The sequence below is a fragment of the Calidris pugnax genome, unplaced genomic scaffold, assembly GCF_001431845.1.
Source record: "Calidris pugnax isolate Ruff unplaced genomic scaffold, ASM143184v1 scaffold41, whole genome shotgun sequence".
Lineage (NCBI taxonomy): Eukaryota > Metazoa > Chordata > Aves > Charadriiformes > Scolopacidae > Calidris > Calidris pugnax.
The window spans coordinates 7908332-7924774 of NW_015094509.1; positions in this window are offsets into that span (position 1 = coordinate 7908332).

The following is a 16443-nucleotide window of genomic DNA, read 5'->3' on the forward strand; positions in this document are numbered from 1 at the left end:
AGAGTGCAAGGCTTGCATTGCATCATTATCTAGTGATACGCAACTAGTAAGAATGGCTGTAGAAATTCTCTCTGACCACATGTAAAACATGCAAGTATTTATTCCTGGGGTTTGTTTAACTCGAGGAGACAGGCTGGAATAGCTATTTTTCTTGTATCCCTCCCTGGACACTTTTCATTACTAGTGTCCTCTATCTACTGCTTTGCCATCTGGAGGCGTGAGCACTCTAAGTCACTTGCTGCTGTTCCTCTAGGAGGTTGTCACCCCTCAGTTTGGGGGGATGCAGAAATGGCTGGGGGCAGTCGTGTTATCTCATATTGGGGAATTGGAGCAGGCAGTGCCCTTAGCCTCACCTGTTGCTGAAGCTCTCTCTTACCTTTACCTCCAAGGTCATGTTAGGAATTAGCAAGTGCATCTCGGTGCAAAGCCAGCAGGGTTAGTCTGAATAGCTGGAGTTTTAAACGGAGATGCCTGACTTCTTTAAAACAGATAAGGACCATGTAGAAGTAATAATAATAAAAATAGCAAGGTGTAGGGGGAGGAGGACTGAAGTTTTCCCTTTTGCCCCACGAAGAGCTGCCCGACTAAAGCACATGAAGGCTCAGCAGTAAGGCCAAGTGGCTGGGACAGTGGGAAAGCTGTTCTCTGGGGCTCCCAGGTAAAGCTCTCGTGACCCATCACTGCAAGTTCTGTGACTTGTCTCTTGGCAAGGCCAGGGAAGCAGAGGAACTGCAGTTTAACAGTGTTACCTTAAAGGCAAGGGCCGTAGCCTTGTTTCAAAAGGAAGGCTAGGTTGCCCAAGGTGACTGTCTCCTTGTGTGATTGTGTGTCTGTTTTCTGTTGATTCCTCATTTGGTTGGTTTGTTTTGGTTTATTTTTTAACAGTGATGCAAGCTAACTCCTGTCTGGTCTTACTAAATTATTTACCTCAGAAAGCTACACGATGGTCTGGTTTGAGGGTTAGGCTTTTTGTCCCCCCTAATAAGAATCAACTCTGCAAAGAAAACTGGAAAAAAGGTCTGTTTCCTTGCTCTTCATATGAGTTTTAGAAGTAACAGGGTTGCTTCCATAAGGATTCTAGAAAAATTTAAACTATTCTCTAGCTGAAGTTCTCTTGTGGTGTTCTGTTTTCTTATCTCAGATGCACAAATTACCCTTTTTTGGTAGCTTCAACTGACTGGCCAAAAGGATTAATGTTAATGATGCTTTCACAAAGCTATGCAGTTGCAAATAGTTTGGGGGATGCATCTTGTTCAATGAACCATAGAATAATTTTTTTTATTAAATGTTATATATATATTTGTGTGTGTCTAGCATTATCTGGAAACTCTCATGGATTACTTGACATTCTAGCGAAAAAGATATTTGCTGGAACTGCCAAATCAAAATAAAACTAGTTTGTTAACTAGCTACAGTTTTGTGACAACTTGAATAAGGCTACGGAAGACTTGACTAAGCATGTCAAAGCTACTAACATCTACAAACTCTGAGTAACGTGGGTGTTAGAGAAGAGATTTTTTAAAATTTATTCTAGAATAAATTATATTAATTATCATGGCATTAATATTTTTTTAAAGCAAGATGAATGTGTCCCTTTGTGGCATTAACCTTTAATGTGTGGTAGTCGCCATTGACCACAAAACACTCTGTGTCTAAAGAGCCCCTGAAATATAAGTAAATAAAACAAATACTGCCCTGTTGGCATTGCTGGCAGCTGTGGAAGACTCCTTCCTCAGCTGTATCTAGCAGGTAGCTAATAGAGAACACTGACCCAGAGCTTGCATCTGAACTGTGGATGGGTTCCATGGATTCATCTCCTTATTCTTTAGCTGCAATTAAAACTTTGGGGTTGTAGACAGCATGGCAATAAGCTCCAAAGCTGAATGGTGCACTGGGAGTGAAGACTTACTTTGAGCCTATCCCCCTCCATACTGTGCTGTCCAAAGATGATCTGGGGCTTTGTAAATAGTGACACCTGGGGAAGGGCAAGACTGAAAACATGCTTGGAGGCAAATGCACCTGCTAGACTTAAAAGTTGCAGAGGAACTCAAGAAGATGAGCTTTAATTTATAGAGATTGAATATAGGCTAACACTGTAGGACTCATGGGGAGGGAAGATTCCTCCACAAGGCACCTTGGGACAGTGTCCTTTGAGCTAAACTTAGTTTTCATTAATATCTTGTTAGCTAAGGGTTTAAACACAGATATAAGCAAGCACAGGAAAGACTGATATTCCCCAGCAGAAACTTTCTCATGGTGCTTTTATAGCCGTGATCTTGGAGAACAGAAGTGGAGGTGGTCTGGGAGTGACCTTTCTAGTATGGTTTGGAGAGGCTGTCTTAGGTCTAAGGAATAGCATGAAAATGATGATGGAAATGGTCAGTGCTTGAAGCCGTGCTCAGGAGATAAAGCAAAATGATCAAGGTGGTTTTGAGCAAGAAGTATGGTCTTTTGGGGGTGGGGGGTATTTGCTTTCATCTTAAAACTGTGTAATAAGTAGGAGAAGCCAGTGACATCCTTCAGTATTAGGACAACTTCAGGGGTAAATGGCCTATGTGGATCTAACCAGTAGTGAACTTAACTTTTCCTTTAGAGACTTGGAGAGTATGTGTGGCACCAGCTGTACAGGAGGTGTGTTTGTCTCCGATCTCCAGGGACGCTCTTTTGAGACCAGTCGGTTGTGACTGCCAGAGTCTGGAGACAGTTGTCTTCAACAAGATCCTGTGTGTACCCATGTGTCACGCTGTTAAGGGAGGCTGATTACCCCAGTGTAGTTTCTCTTGAATTGCTCTTGATGCCATGGTGATGGGAGCATTACAAATGTCTAATTATGTAGCCTGAACTTTGATATCTTCCCAGGGCTTTAAGAAAGGTTAAGGTCACATAGCTAGCTGCTGGCTCTCTTCTGCACTGGTTCAGCTTCTGATTGCTTCTATCTTAACTTGTGTTTGTAGTATGCAGCAGAGGATGGACTTGTACACACAAATGATCCGGCCAGGACAGTGTCCAAAGAATGGATTTGCATTTAAAGGCCCCAGCAGTTAGACTTCCTTAGAGAAGGTAAGGATAACGAACCCCAGGAGACGGGTTTGGGGGTATCATAGTGTTTCCTACAGATAAACACCATTCTCAACAAAACATTTCATTTGCTGCCCTGGGAACATGGCTACTCTTTGCTATGTCCAGAACGTCACACTGCAATGTATAAAACCTTGGCTAATAAGCCATAATTTAAAGGATTTTGACCACTCCCATCTTGTTTTGGGCTGCTGCTTTGCATACTTCCCAGGGCTCCAAATGTATGCTATTTCAAGCTTTAATATCAGTACTGAGAGCCTCCAGAAAGCTCTTCAGTTTTCTCTGAGGAGCAAAGTGCAGAGATGATGTTAGTCTCCTAGCAATGTGCTAAGATATAGTGTTCATTAGGCAGAATGAACTACTTTTTTAGGTGTCTACAGAAACAGATTCCAAAATCTCATGCTGATGTAAAATTGCAGCAATGAAGTAGATTGTGTTTGTATAACAGGCAGCTACTCTCTTGCTTTTGAGAGCTTTCTGGTCGGGCCACTTCAGCCTTTCAAGCTTGGTTTACTTGATCTTCTGTATAGGAACAGTCAAAGGGTGAAGTCACCCAAAAGCATTTGTGTGGAAAAATGAAGCTGAAATGAAAAGCAGTGCATTGATGGCTGCACTAGTCTTAGAGGAAGATACAGAAATATATTTATGAAAAATTCTTATGTAACCTCTAGTATTTTAAAAGTACATAATCAAAAACGTGATAAGATTTATTTTAGTCCCTTTTCTTTTCACTATTCTTATCACTGAATCACAGAGTGATAGGGGTTGGAAGGGACCTCTGGAAAATAACAACAAAAAATGCCATCTTTTTCATTCTTCCTCTTCTCTGACACAAAGACAACTTAGCCCAGGGTGTAATCCACTTCTGGGCAAAATCTTCACCTGCAGCATCACCTCAGTGTCATCTGCTCTAAGAGTCCTGCTAAGTGAAGTACAGCAGGTGTAAAAACATAAGTGACCATCTCGGCTTGTCGGCCAACAAGCTGACTTTTGGCTGGGTTGATAAAGCTAAACCCCATCCCTAGAGCTAACAGTCTGAGGGCACAGCTAGGTGCCTAGTAGCATCCCAGCTTAAACTATGCTACGCTGCTTCCCAGCTGCCTGCTGCTGTTTGTCCACGGTGAGCATTGCCATGTGGTGACCTTGGCTGGGGAAGCTGATCCAACTGGAAGGACCCATGGGGTTTGTCTTTCAGTCTGTTCTCACCCAATCCGCTTTACAGCTTGGCTGAGTGGGTACCTGGGTCAGAGGTGGGAAGATAGAAGTGAGCGAAGCAGGCACTGAGGGGTAGGAATGGTATCGCCCTGATGGCATTGATTGTAAAACTCCACCTTGAAAGCTGAAAGGTCGTGTAATCTTGAATAAATTCTGGCATTACTCTTGGTGAAACGCTGTCCTCTCCAACAGAAAATGTCATTGGAATCCTGTGTGTGTGAGGTGAAAACTAAAGCCTTTGATCCTTCGTTAAAGACTTAGTTTCTTCATTTCTAAAATATTAAGATTTGCTTTTATCGTGGGGTTCAGTGACCTGCACAACTCTTTCATGCAGATTCCTCCACCCTTTCTGATGCTTTGAACAAACACAGCAAGCCTAGATGGAGATATTGATCATGTTCCCTGTTTTACCGCTGCTCGAAGCCAATTGTGCTCAAGAAAAATACTCAGAACTCTGGAAAGCAGCAGATGGACCTCTCTAACTGTTTTAAAGTTAATGCACAATTTCCAGACAAGCGCACACAGACCACTAAGCCCTTCACTGAGAGCACAGGTACTGAAATCACGCAAGTCCTCAAGGGTTTCTTCTTGATAAAGAAAGTATTAAGCTGCTCTTAACACAGAAATAGTTCAGCCTGAACCTACAAAGTCTCATCTACTGCATTTGTTGAAATAGCTAAAAAGTATTTTTACCTAATTTTGCACACATTTTGAAGTTGCTTGTTTTTTTTAAAAAAAAGTATTTTAAGACCTTTAATTGTGCATTTGACATTTTTATAAAAAAAACTTGTTTTCTTGTCTTGTACATATTTGTTTAATCTGTTCAGAAGAAGCCTCTGTAAACAGGCATATTTTACACAGTGCAGAAATTAGGAATGTAAAATGGATGATCTGAGGAAAAAATGCTGTAACTTTGTAAAAATACAAGTGCATTACGTTAAATGCTTTGTGTCTGATTCTTATCTTGTGTGCTTTCCATACATACTCAGGTATTTAGATTTTTAAATGGTCTACGGGAGTAGGTATTTCCAGACTTTGATCACACTGCATAGTCAGAAATTGAGAAATGCAGTTAACCTCTCTCCTGTGACACTGTTTTTATTTTTCCACTCCCTCCTCTACCCACCCTGCTCTGTGCTTTACAATCTCATATTTAAGAGAAGGAATTGTGATCTTTTGTAAGACCCAGCACTTTGTCTGCCTTAAGCAAGGGTCAGACAGGGACAGTCGTTGGAGTTTGGTCCCTCTGACCTACAGTTTTATACCCAGCACCATGACTATCACTCTTAGCGAAGAAATGGGATGATGTACACGCTCTTACTTAAAAAAACTGATGTCTTTTAGTAGACTGTGCTCTCCCTGCCTGTCCTGGAACTTGGTTAGAGCACAGCATCTTTACATGGCAATCACACCCATGATTTGTACTGAAGAAAGGGAGGTGAGGGAAAAGAAACTCTGAAATGAAGAGATTTGCGAGGTTAAAAGTTGTAAATGAGATAGGTTCTCTGGAATGTTCAAAATAAATATTAGCTTACAGCCATCAGTTCTGTATCTGTTCTTGAAATGGACCACTCTTCTCTGCTGCAAGGGGTATTTAGCAAAAAGACCTGTCTCATTATTTAAAACCACACAAAACCACAAAAATGTGCTTGGTTTTATATTTGTGGAGGTTGACATGAGAGAGCGTTTATCCTATGGACTCTTCCTTGCTGGTCCAACTTCACCCTCCCAAAGGTGATTCACCTCCCAGAGATAAGCACTCAGAGCTGTGAACGTGCTTTAGTCCAAGACTCTCTAAAACACATGGCTGGTCCAGGGTGGAGACCATAGAAGCTGGGACCTGTCTCTGCTGGAGAGGTTGAGCTCGGTATCAAGGTTCTGCCTCGTTTGTCCTCCCAAATGTATCTTTTAGCTGTGGCTGAAGGGCTGCATCTTTATGCTCCATCATTTGTGTATTCTCTCAAGAAGAAAGCAGGTTTTTGCAACACTGCAGCTGGGGAAGGGCCTCAGTCCACCTTGTAACAGATGGTTGTGTGAGGGAAATCTGTCAAGTCTGACTGGTAGACTTGGGAGACTGCACAGGGGATGGCTAATTTGGGAGCCCAGCATCTTTGGAGCCTGTTTTGCTTTTTCTTCCCTGATGTTTCCCCAAGCTCAGCAGAAAGAATAGCAAAATTTTAGGACCTAACTTCTGCTATGGTTGCTGGGAGACCCTTGGGAAACCTCAACAGTTGACAGAGTTCCTGTAAAGCACTTTGGGTATGGGGACCTTATGTTCCTCCTATAGCAGTATTTAGTTAGTGAGACTAAATCCACAACAGCGCCTTGGTATCTCTGAAATTAAGTACAGGGAAGGGGGTTGGAGGTGGCAAAGTAGACAAACTTTCCCAGACAAGGCAAGTGACAATGGAAAGGAGGCTATTTAATTAAATTTTCCTTTTCCCCTTTCATTTTTTCCCTTATTTCTTTGCTCTCCCACAATCACTAGAGCCACGATAATCTAGATTTATATTTTCTTCTGGCAAACTTCACACTGTTACAGCCTGAACTATTTGACAGGGCATTCTTTTAAATCACTGTTCTGTAAACATGAGTATATTGAACGGGATTAGTGAATGCAAAATATTTTAAAATGGTATTTCCAACTTTTCTTCCCCAGAAGATGTTTCTGCCTTTAATTTTGGAGCACAATTATAAACTAATAGTTATGCAGAGAGAAAATTAGCCTATATAGGTCACTTGGGGAGTGATAGTGGAGTAAAGTCTTTGCATATTAACTGCACAGGAACATCCCAACTGTGCAAATACAGATAGGGAATGAGCGGATGGGAAGCAGTAGGGCAGAAAAGGTTTGGAAAAATAAATCAGAAAGTGAACGCAACAATATTTAAAAACAAAGGCGAACCTCCTGTTGGGTTGCAGAAATTGGCCTTTTTGGGGGGGTGTCCTTGGAGTTTTCCAAGTCTTCTATACAGTGTTGGTAAAACTTTAGCAAAAAGTTATGGCCAACAATTGGCACAAAAATTGCAGAAAGATGTGGACCACTTGCAGAGTGAACAGATGGGATGTGAAAACAGCTCCCGGGGGCCTGCTGAGGAAACTGGGATTGCTTAGTTTGGTGAAAAGGAGGCTGAGGAGAGTTATGAGAACAATACATTAAAAAACATGACTATGAAGAGAAAAGGATTAAGTTCTTCTCATTGTGGATGGGACCATGAGAGAGGGATGGAGACAGAGCCAGAGATCAAGGGATGCATCAGAGCAAACCTTCTCATACCAACAGTAGTTAAGTACTGATAGGGGCGGTCTTAAGAGGCTGGTCAGTCTCTGCCCCAGTAATCTTTGGGGACTGGTTGGCCAAGCACCCATTAGAGATGGCCCTGGTATTGCTGATCCCACAGGTCAGGCACAGATGTGGCCAAGATGTCCTCTTCGGGTCCCCACCAGCCTTGTTTTCTACGATACTGCTTTCTTCTTAGGACCCTGGCCTCAGATCTTACAAAGTTTTATATAAGAACACCTTAATATATATGATCTGAGGTGGGTTCTGTGTTATTTTTCACAAGCTCTCTCATGTTTGGGATTCTTTGGGTTCTATTTAGTAAGTTCAGAACTGAACTCTTCATATTCTTTTTCAATTATGCCTGTCTTTTAATTGACCACAACATGAAATTTCATTTAAGCTGGAGCTGAGTTGTATACCATTCCCATATTATAACCCTTGTATGTTTTACAAATCAAACAAACTAGAAATGAGGTGATTCCTACAAAAGAGGAAAACTTGTGTATATTCGGTTTTCTTTTTTGTGAGATTAATTGGGAAATCTCACAGCTTTGATATCTCTGAACATCTCATTTATGTCAGTTAGGCAGGTTCTCAGCTGGAGACAATTTTATTTATTGAAACAGGAAAGCCTGAAACTCCATCAGTGAAGATGAAAGTCCAATTCCATGATGTAACTTTCTCTGAGGTGAAAATTATTGATTGAACTTGAGATGAGAATCTCATTTATATATTCAGATGTGTAAATAATATGTAATATGAAGGTAATAATGGGAATTATTCTGAAAAAAGATTGTGAAAATATATATTATACTTTTATAAAGGCTATATTTTAAATTATTGCATCACGGAGGAAATTCACATTCTGAACTACAGTCTTAGATTTAAAAACAGGTTTTACTAATGGGTTTATACGTATAAAAAAATTAATCTAAACTGTGGAAGCATATCATACCTTCCACTGGCCTCAAGAACCTAAGGAATTACGACCCCATTTACCCTGATGATAAAAGTATGTCCAGTATTTGGGCTGATACAACTTTATCCTCTTTTTTTTTTTTTTAAACTGAGTGTCAGCAAGCACGTTATCTTGTATTTTAAAATTCCCAAGTTAAAAAACTAAAACTGAATATTTATATACTCTATGTAGTTTTTATAAGATCTTAAGGTTAATGAATTTTTGCATAAGCTTTTGTCTAAGGCTTAGATGCTTTCTGTGGTCAGTACACCAGCCCGCATGGCATGATGTTACATTGTTTAACTAGCAACACTGCAATATTTTTCTCAGTTTAAAAACATTTTTAAAAAAAGAAGAGTCCTATCATAATTTATTTACTATGAAAATAATACCCCACATTAAGGGTAGGATTTTTTTTAGCCAGCATAAAGGAGTTCCTAAATGTTCTCCCCTTAAATTTTTGGTTTTCTACTTGCCTTTTTGCAGGGTGAGAGATAATCTCACAACAGCAAGAGCTGTAAGTGGGTGCTGGGCCCTCCCCGGGGGCAGCTCTAGGGAGCTTGGGGCTCTCTTATTCTGCCAGGTCTGAAATTTCTCATCCCAAATTTCCTACCGTGCATCCCGAACCATCAAAACCAAACAATTTTTAAACTATTGAATACGTTAAATCTTTAATTGTGTTTTACTCTGTGGGGTTTGGTGGTTTTCTTTTCAGAGATTGGGAGCTGAAAACAAAAAATACATTGATTAAAGTAACTTGCGAAGCAATACCGCAAGTCTGTGAACACGAGGTGTTTTTAACCCCTAATTAGTAACTTGCCAACCAAAGCTGGGTGTGTTTTGGTGCCTGGATTGCAGCACTGCTCCTCTCTAGGGAGACGTCATTTGTTCAGGGTGCTTTTATTGCTGCCGACGGCCTTGAACACCAGGACTGCTGCACTTTGGGATTTTAGACCTGGTGACATCCTAAAAGCAGCGCTGGGCATTGCAAATGAAAAAGCAGCACGTTGCAATGAAAAATGCAATGCCTGCGCTGCCTTTTTTTTTTTTTTTTTTTAAATAATTTGGCACTTTGTTAAAATGCCAAACCGGCCAAAATAATGACAAGAGAGAGAAGACTCTAACTCCCCTGTAACGAAGCTCTCCAGGGTGGTTTGGGGGTGAGGATGCTGCTTTCCCCTCTGCAACCCACCTTTCTGAGTATGGACTTTCTGCCTTTTTTCTCACCTGTCTCTGTCCTGCTCTTTCTCCAAGGTCACCCCCTTGACCTCTCTAGAGCCAGGGAGGGGGCAAGGGTGGGCTGTGCCCCTCATGGAGGGGAGAAGGGCTGGTTGTGGGGCAGGGCTGGAGGGGTGGGAAGGGGCAGAAAGGTGTGATGCAGAGCCCCAAAGTGCCACAGCCCTGCCCTAGAAGAGAGGGTGGTGAGGGGTGGGCACGGCCCCCTCCCCAGCAGCCCCCCTCCAGCCCCTGTCCCTCTCCCACCCCACACGTTTGCCAGGCTCTATATCACCTCGAAGCAATGGGTTATTTCAGTGTGTGCTCAGCCGGGCACGTTCTGCTGGTGGATCCACGTGGACTCCTCTGTTGTTGTTGTTTAATCATTAATCACTCGAATGGAGATGTAAACAGCCGTCCTCGCCCCGCAAAGGGAGCCAAGAGATCCTCTTACACACCACAGGTCAAAGATGGGCTACTTGGCAAACGAGTCTGGGCGGTCAGAGCCAGTGTAAGTGAGACAAGCTTGCCTTCCTCCACCTTTGCCTCATCTGCCCTGCTTGGTTTGAGGAGCCGATGGAAGGTCACGATGTGCTAAATTGGAAGCAAAATAAAAATAAAATTGTTTTTGTGGTGTAAATGGAGCGTGGTATGAAGAAGAAAAATATTCTGCTGTGGCTTTTGAATGGTGCATGGCAGTTATTTGGCTTAGGACCTGCATCTCCCCAGGGAAAGGGTTGTCCTGGTCTGCTGTGGGAGCTCCTGTGAGGAGAGGCTTCAGTAAGAGGGTTGGAGCAAACCCTCCCGACAGGACACGCGGCCAAAGCGCTGGCTACGGAACTGGGCTGGAAAACAGCTAAAAATTATTAAATACCAACCCCACGGCTTCAGTTGCTGCTGTGAAAGAAGTGGCCACACACCTCAGCCTGGCTGGGCTCGAGGGAGAAGACTCATTTGGTGGCTTTAGCCGAGCAAAGCACCCAATGAGCTCTGGTAAACCATACCCTGACTGGCTCCCACTGCCTACGAGGTATCTGAAACACAGAAATATCATACCCAAGGAAGGGCCTGGACACCCAGACTTCTGGGTTTTTTCAACTTTATTACTCTAGTTAATGAAGTAATACTCCAGTTATCACCTCTGCCTACAAGGGGTATCCCCATTGATGCCTTGGGGCCATGATTTCACTGTATGAGAGGAACCCCAACCGAAAATCCCTTCCTCCTCCTGGGCTGTGCTTGCAGCTGGCCCTGCACCACCACGCGCTGCTCTGGGTCCTGGGCACAGCTCTGAAGGTCCAAGGGCATGGAGAACCAACGGAGCTCTTTAACCAGTGGAGCAGTTCCCCACAACTGATGACAGTTTGGAGGTGGATCAACAGCTGTGTCTGCAGAGCCAAGGGAAACCCCAGTGCTGAGCTGGGAACAAGTTGAAGCAGCACCACCATCAACGCTGGGCTGTCACAAGGGTGTCACAGGCAATGAAGTGGCCTGAAAAGACCCAAGGTGACATGTAGGGAAGGCCAGCTGGAGGCACAGAGCTCAGCTCACAGCCTGAGGACAGCACTAGCACATCCCACCTCATGGCAGATGAACTCAACCAAGGCCTCCCATGATGGGCAGTCGGGTGGAGGAAACCTATCCCACCCAGTCCCACTGCACCTCGGAGCAGAAACCAGGCACAGGAGTGGCTGGGACCGTAAAAGCTACCAGCCTTGCAGACCCCAGCGATTGACAACTAATCTCATACTGATTTTTGAGCCCGACTGGTGATAAAGGAGCAGTCCCGGGCTCTCTGCGCTCATGGAGCCTGGGATGGGAGTGCTGAGACCCTGCTGTGAGTTACTGCTGGAGTTTGGGGGATTTGGGGCAGGGACTGAGGCTGTGCCAACCCCACTGCAGCCAGACCCACCGTGGGGAGGGAGAGGGGTTGCATTTAGTAGCCAGAGTCCTCCACGACAGCATGGGAGTGAAATAAGAATGCATAGAAGTGAGTGCAGAGAAAATTAAAGATGGCCTAGATTAATCAGCAAGCCTGGTCTGCTTTTCAGAGAGCTGTTACACATTGACGCCTGGAGAGGACCCATCCATCTCTGTATAATGAAGCACCAGCAGCAGAAATGGGATTTTATTAGTGCTCACTCTGAGATCTCGAAGGGCAAACCCTGATGCTCTGTGTCCATCCGTGCAGGTGGGGGGCTACAGGGGCTGCTGTGATTTGGGGGCTGCGGCCCCCTCCGTGCTGCCTGTGTGTCCCTCTGGCCGCTGGGTACCGGGGAGGGGGGGAAGCACCCCTGGCCCTGCTTTGCTTCCAGCCTCAGCCCCTCCATCAAAGGCAGCGGGAGGTTACAGAGGAAGGTTACGGAGCGAGCCGAGCCAGCTCTCGGCCGGCAGCCACGGCCACAGCAGCCCTTCGCCTCCACTTCTTAGGAGCCTGGTGTGTAGCTTGGGGTGAAGGGGGGAAAGATAGACTCCAAACAAAGAACAAAGCAGCCCATTTATTAAAAAGTTTCAGCCCGTACAAATCTGCCCGCAGGGTGGAGAGGGCAGGGATGCTACACGGAATAAATGTCCCTCAGAAGCGATGGTACGTAAGCACAAAGTTATGGAGTGACAACATTTCCAGAGCACCCCGCTGCTCAGGAGCCATTCCCGGTTAAAGGACCCTTGTGACTACTCTAATGCAAATCTTAGATGAGCTATTTTTACTAACTAACATACGGTTACAACCAGATGGAAAAAGCTAGTAAAATAGAGCCGATAGATGGGCTTTAACACTTGATTCTTTTTCAGACAGCAACGGCAAAAATAGTATGATGGAATCACACCTTCATTGTTTCACTCTGACTTCAGATAAAAATGCATCCTGTGTTGGAGGAGACTGCGCCCAAAGTTTCAAACCCAGCCTGGTCTCCAAGTCTCAGGCAGGATAGGTCTCTTTTCCGTGCGTGGTCACCAATTGCTGCCCTGCATGGTCAATAATGCCCTCTCTGCTGTTTGGTGAAGGCTTCCGACTGTGCTGGTCCCCTGGGCAATGGCTGGGGGGGTATCCTGGGTTACAGATGTGGGGGTACACTGGGTTATGGATGTGGGGGTACCCGGGGTTACAGCTGTGTGGGTACACTGGGTTACAGATGTGGGAGTACCCTGGGTTACAGCCGTGTGGGTACACTGGGTTATGGCCACCCTGTGGGCTTAGGGCCTGCCAAGGCCCCATGGTGAGCAGCACTGCTGGGGCATCACACAGCATCACTCCGTGTGTCTCCCTCCTTACCCCTCCTCAAAAAGGATCCAAAAAGTGTAATAAGGTAAAAACGAAGAAATAAGGACAACGTGAAAGTGGGTGCTGTGGTTTGCCGCACACCACAGGGCAGTGACAGCATGTTTGAGGTCATTACTCACATCTTTATCCTCCGTGACGAGGGGAGAACAGTGTTTGGGAAGAGCTGGGGGGGCTCTGGCACAGCCCCCACACCCCCACGGGCAGCAGGCTGTGGGGCAGAGCCCAGCTGCCCTCCTATCTCTGCGTGGCAAGTCCAAAAAAAAAATAGAAAACTACTTGGAAACAGGCTCTTGGCCACAACGGGTTTGGAAATAAAATGCTGCTTCTGGTCTATTGTGCAGGTGATTTTCTTCCCCCCCTCCCAACTCGTTATAAAACCTGTGAGCTGTGACCAGCTTTCTGGATGCCACAGGCGAGTAACTCTCCTATTGCCGTGTTCTGGCTGTGGTGTGACCCGGTGTCGCCTCTGCCAGCTGAGCCCACGGCCACCGAGCACGCTTCCAGCCCGGGGAGATGGAGCCTGGGAGGTGGAAATCAAAAAAAGAAAAAAAGCAATGTCTTCCAAATCTGTCTCCGTGTATGCTCTGGGATAAACGTACAGTGGCTGCACCAACTGGAGGGAAGGAAATTTCTGGTTTAATTAAATGAACAGACCAAGCAACCAGATGCTTGAATAAAGAAGAGCTGCTGCTTGTCCAGGAGAGGACTTTAGTGGCTGGATGGGCCACTTTCTCCTGCCATCGGGGAAAGCACCGTATTGTCCCTTTGCGGGTAGGTGACTTGGACAGCCATCGGTGGTGATGGTTCACCTGCTCGGGAGGGAAACGGAGCCCCTCTTGATGGCAGAGGCTGGATTTCATAGAATCATAGAATCATAGAATTGCCCAGGCCGGAAGGGACCTCCAAAGGTCATCTAGTCTGACCTCCCTGCAGTCAGCAGGGACACTCCCAACTAGACCAGGTTGCCCAGGGCCTCGTCGAGCCTCTCCTTGAATATCTCCAGGGAAGGGGCCTCAACCACCTCCCTGGGCAACCTGTTCCAGTGCTCCACCACCCTCACAGTGAAGAACCCTCTCCTAATCTCCAGTCTAAATCTGTTCCCCTCCAGCTTGAAGCCATTTCCCCTCGTCCTGTCACTGCAGACCTTTCTAAACAGGCTCTCCCCAGCCTTCCTGTAGGCTCCCTTCAGGTACTGGAAGGCCGCTATTAGGTCTCCCCGGAGCCTCCTCTTCTCCAGGCTGAACAACCCCAGCTCCCTCAGCCTGTCCTCGTAGCAGAGGTGCTCCATCCCCCTGATCATCCTTGTGGCCCTCCTCTGGACCCGCTCCATCAGGTCCGTGTCCTTCTTATATTGAGGGCTCCAGACCTGCACACAATACTCCAGGTGAGGTCTCACCAGAGCAGAGTAAAGTGGAAGAATTACCTCTCTGGACCTGCTGGCAACGCTTCTTTTGATGCAGCCACATCCCCCGCAGTGCACACCAGGATCACCTGACAAATCCCGCAGGGGTGATGCACAGCACACTTTGGGTACTGACAGATTTATTGAAAGCTGCTTAAGGTGGAAGGCACAGCAGCTGTACGAGGTGCCTGCACATCCTCCTCTCGCTGTCTTCAGCTCAACTGAACTCACAAGACAAAAGGCAGTTTAAAAGCCGCGCCGATCACCTCGTCCAAGCGCTTCTGAAAAGCTCACACAATGAAAGTGCATTTGAGCTAAAGACATGGCACTAGTCGTGACAGTCTGTAACAGCTGTAACGTTTAGCCCAGGAGGAGTCAGCCCTGTTAAGCCTTATCACTTTATAACTGCTGGCACCTGGGAACAGCCTCTGCGTTTCTGGGTCAGTCTTTCAGGTCCTGGTTTGTCAGACTCCAAGGGGCTGAACCTCTCCCACCTCCCAGGAACAGCCCTCCAGACTGCGTGCTCGAGTAAACCTGGTGCCACGAAAATAAGGCGGGCAGCTGGCGAGGGAGCTGATGCCTGTGATTAAATCCATCCCCAAACCAGTCTCAGGCACCCCATTTCAATGCAGTTTGTATGCCGGGGAATACAAGTCCCCTTCTTTGGAGATTTAGTCCCCTTCTTTGGAGATTTTCAGTCCCCTTCTTTGGAGATTTTCAAGACTCGCCTGGATGCAGTCCTGAGTAACATGCTCTGACAAGCTCTGGGTGATCCTGCTTTGGCAGGGGAGTTGGACTAGATGATCTCTATGGTCCCTTCCAACTCTAAAAAATTCAGTGAAATTCAGTGAAATTCAGTGAAGTGTTTCTGCCGCTGAGTTATTTCTGGTGTTCCAAGCCTGACGGTGGTCACAGCCCGGGGAGGATCACAGCCCCATCCTGCAGGACTTCCCCCAGTCCCTCCCTCTGGAGGCTCCATGAGAGCGGAGTCTGAGCAACCCCTGGGCTCAGGGGACCTGAGTTTCACCTTATGCTTTGCTAGCCAAGCCGTCTGACCTCTTGGTTTTAGCACAAGATGGCTAATGAGCATTATCTGTCAGTGAGGGAAAGTACAAACAGCTTTTATCTCCCCAAAGCCAGGCAGCGCGTGTCCCCACCGGCTTGGAGTCACCCGCATCTATCTACACCGTTAGGAACTACCAGCCCCTTATCTGCAAGACCTCTCGCTACAGAGAGACCTGAGATATCTTATTTTTCTGGCTCTCAAGACAAAGACCAAGGCTTAGGTTGGGTTTTGCCAATCGGGGGTTCGCAGGGCTGGGTGCGGACCCTCCCTGGGCACAAACATCACGCCAGAGGGACCACTGGTAGGATGAAAAATGGAACCTTTTTAAACTGCCACCCCGCTATCGAGCACCCCAGTCCCCCCATACAGCCGAGGAGGAGCGGGTAGTCAGTCCAAGGGCTAGCCCTGTTTGCCAGATAAATACTGACGGTGTGGAGTGAGGAGTTACTGCGACGCAGCAAAAAGGTCCTTAAAAACGTTCAGAGGATGAGAACTGCCAGCACTGTTGTGATTTTGAAGCTCAAATAATAAATGATTCAACAACTGTACAGTTACCATGGGGATGAATTCTCATTGAGCCTAAAATTACCAAGCTGCTGACAAGGACCTATTTTTAGTATCAGCAGATGTGTATCTTTAAAAACATCAGCACAAACCTACTACTGTGTGTTTGTGTATGCATGCCTGCTCGCCTGTAATTGAGTTTTCTGATGCTAATAACAAAAGCAGGAATAAATAAATGTCTGAACGCTGCGACGGACGACACGGCAATGTAGGCTGGGGGTGTTAAGTGGAAGTTGCAATTAATACCTGATAAATAAAGCGTGCAAAGTGGCCAGATTGCCGGTGCGTAACCGAACTAGTAAGCAGAGCCCTATCATTACCGCCAGCTAATGTGCTCCAGTGATGGAGTGTCTATTTTGGGTGTCTGGGGGTATCTAAG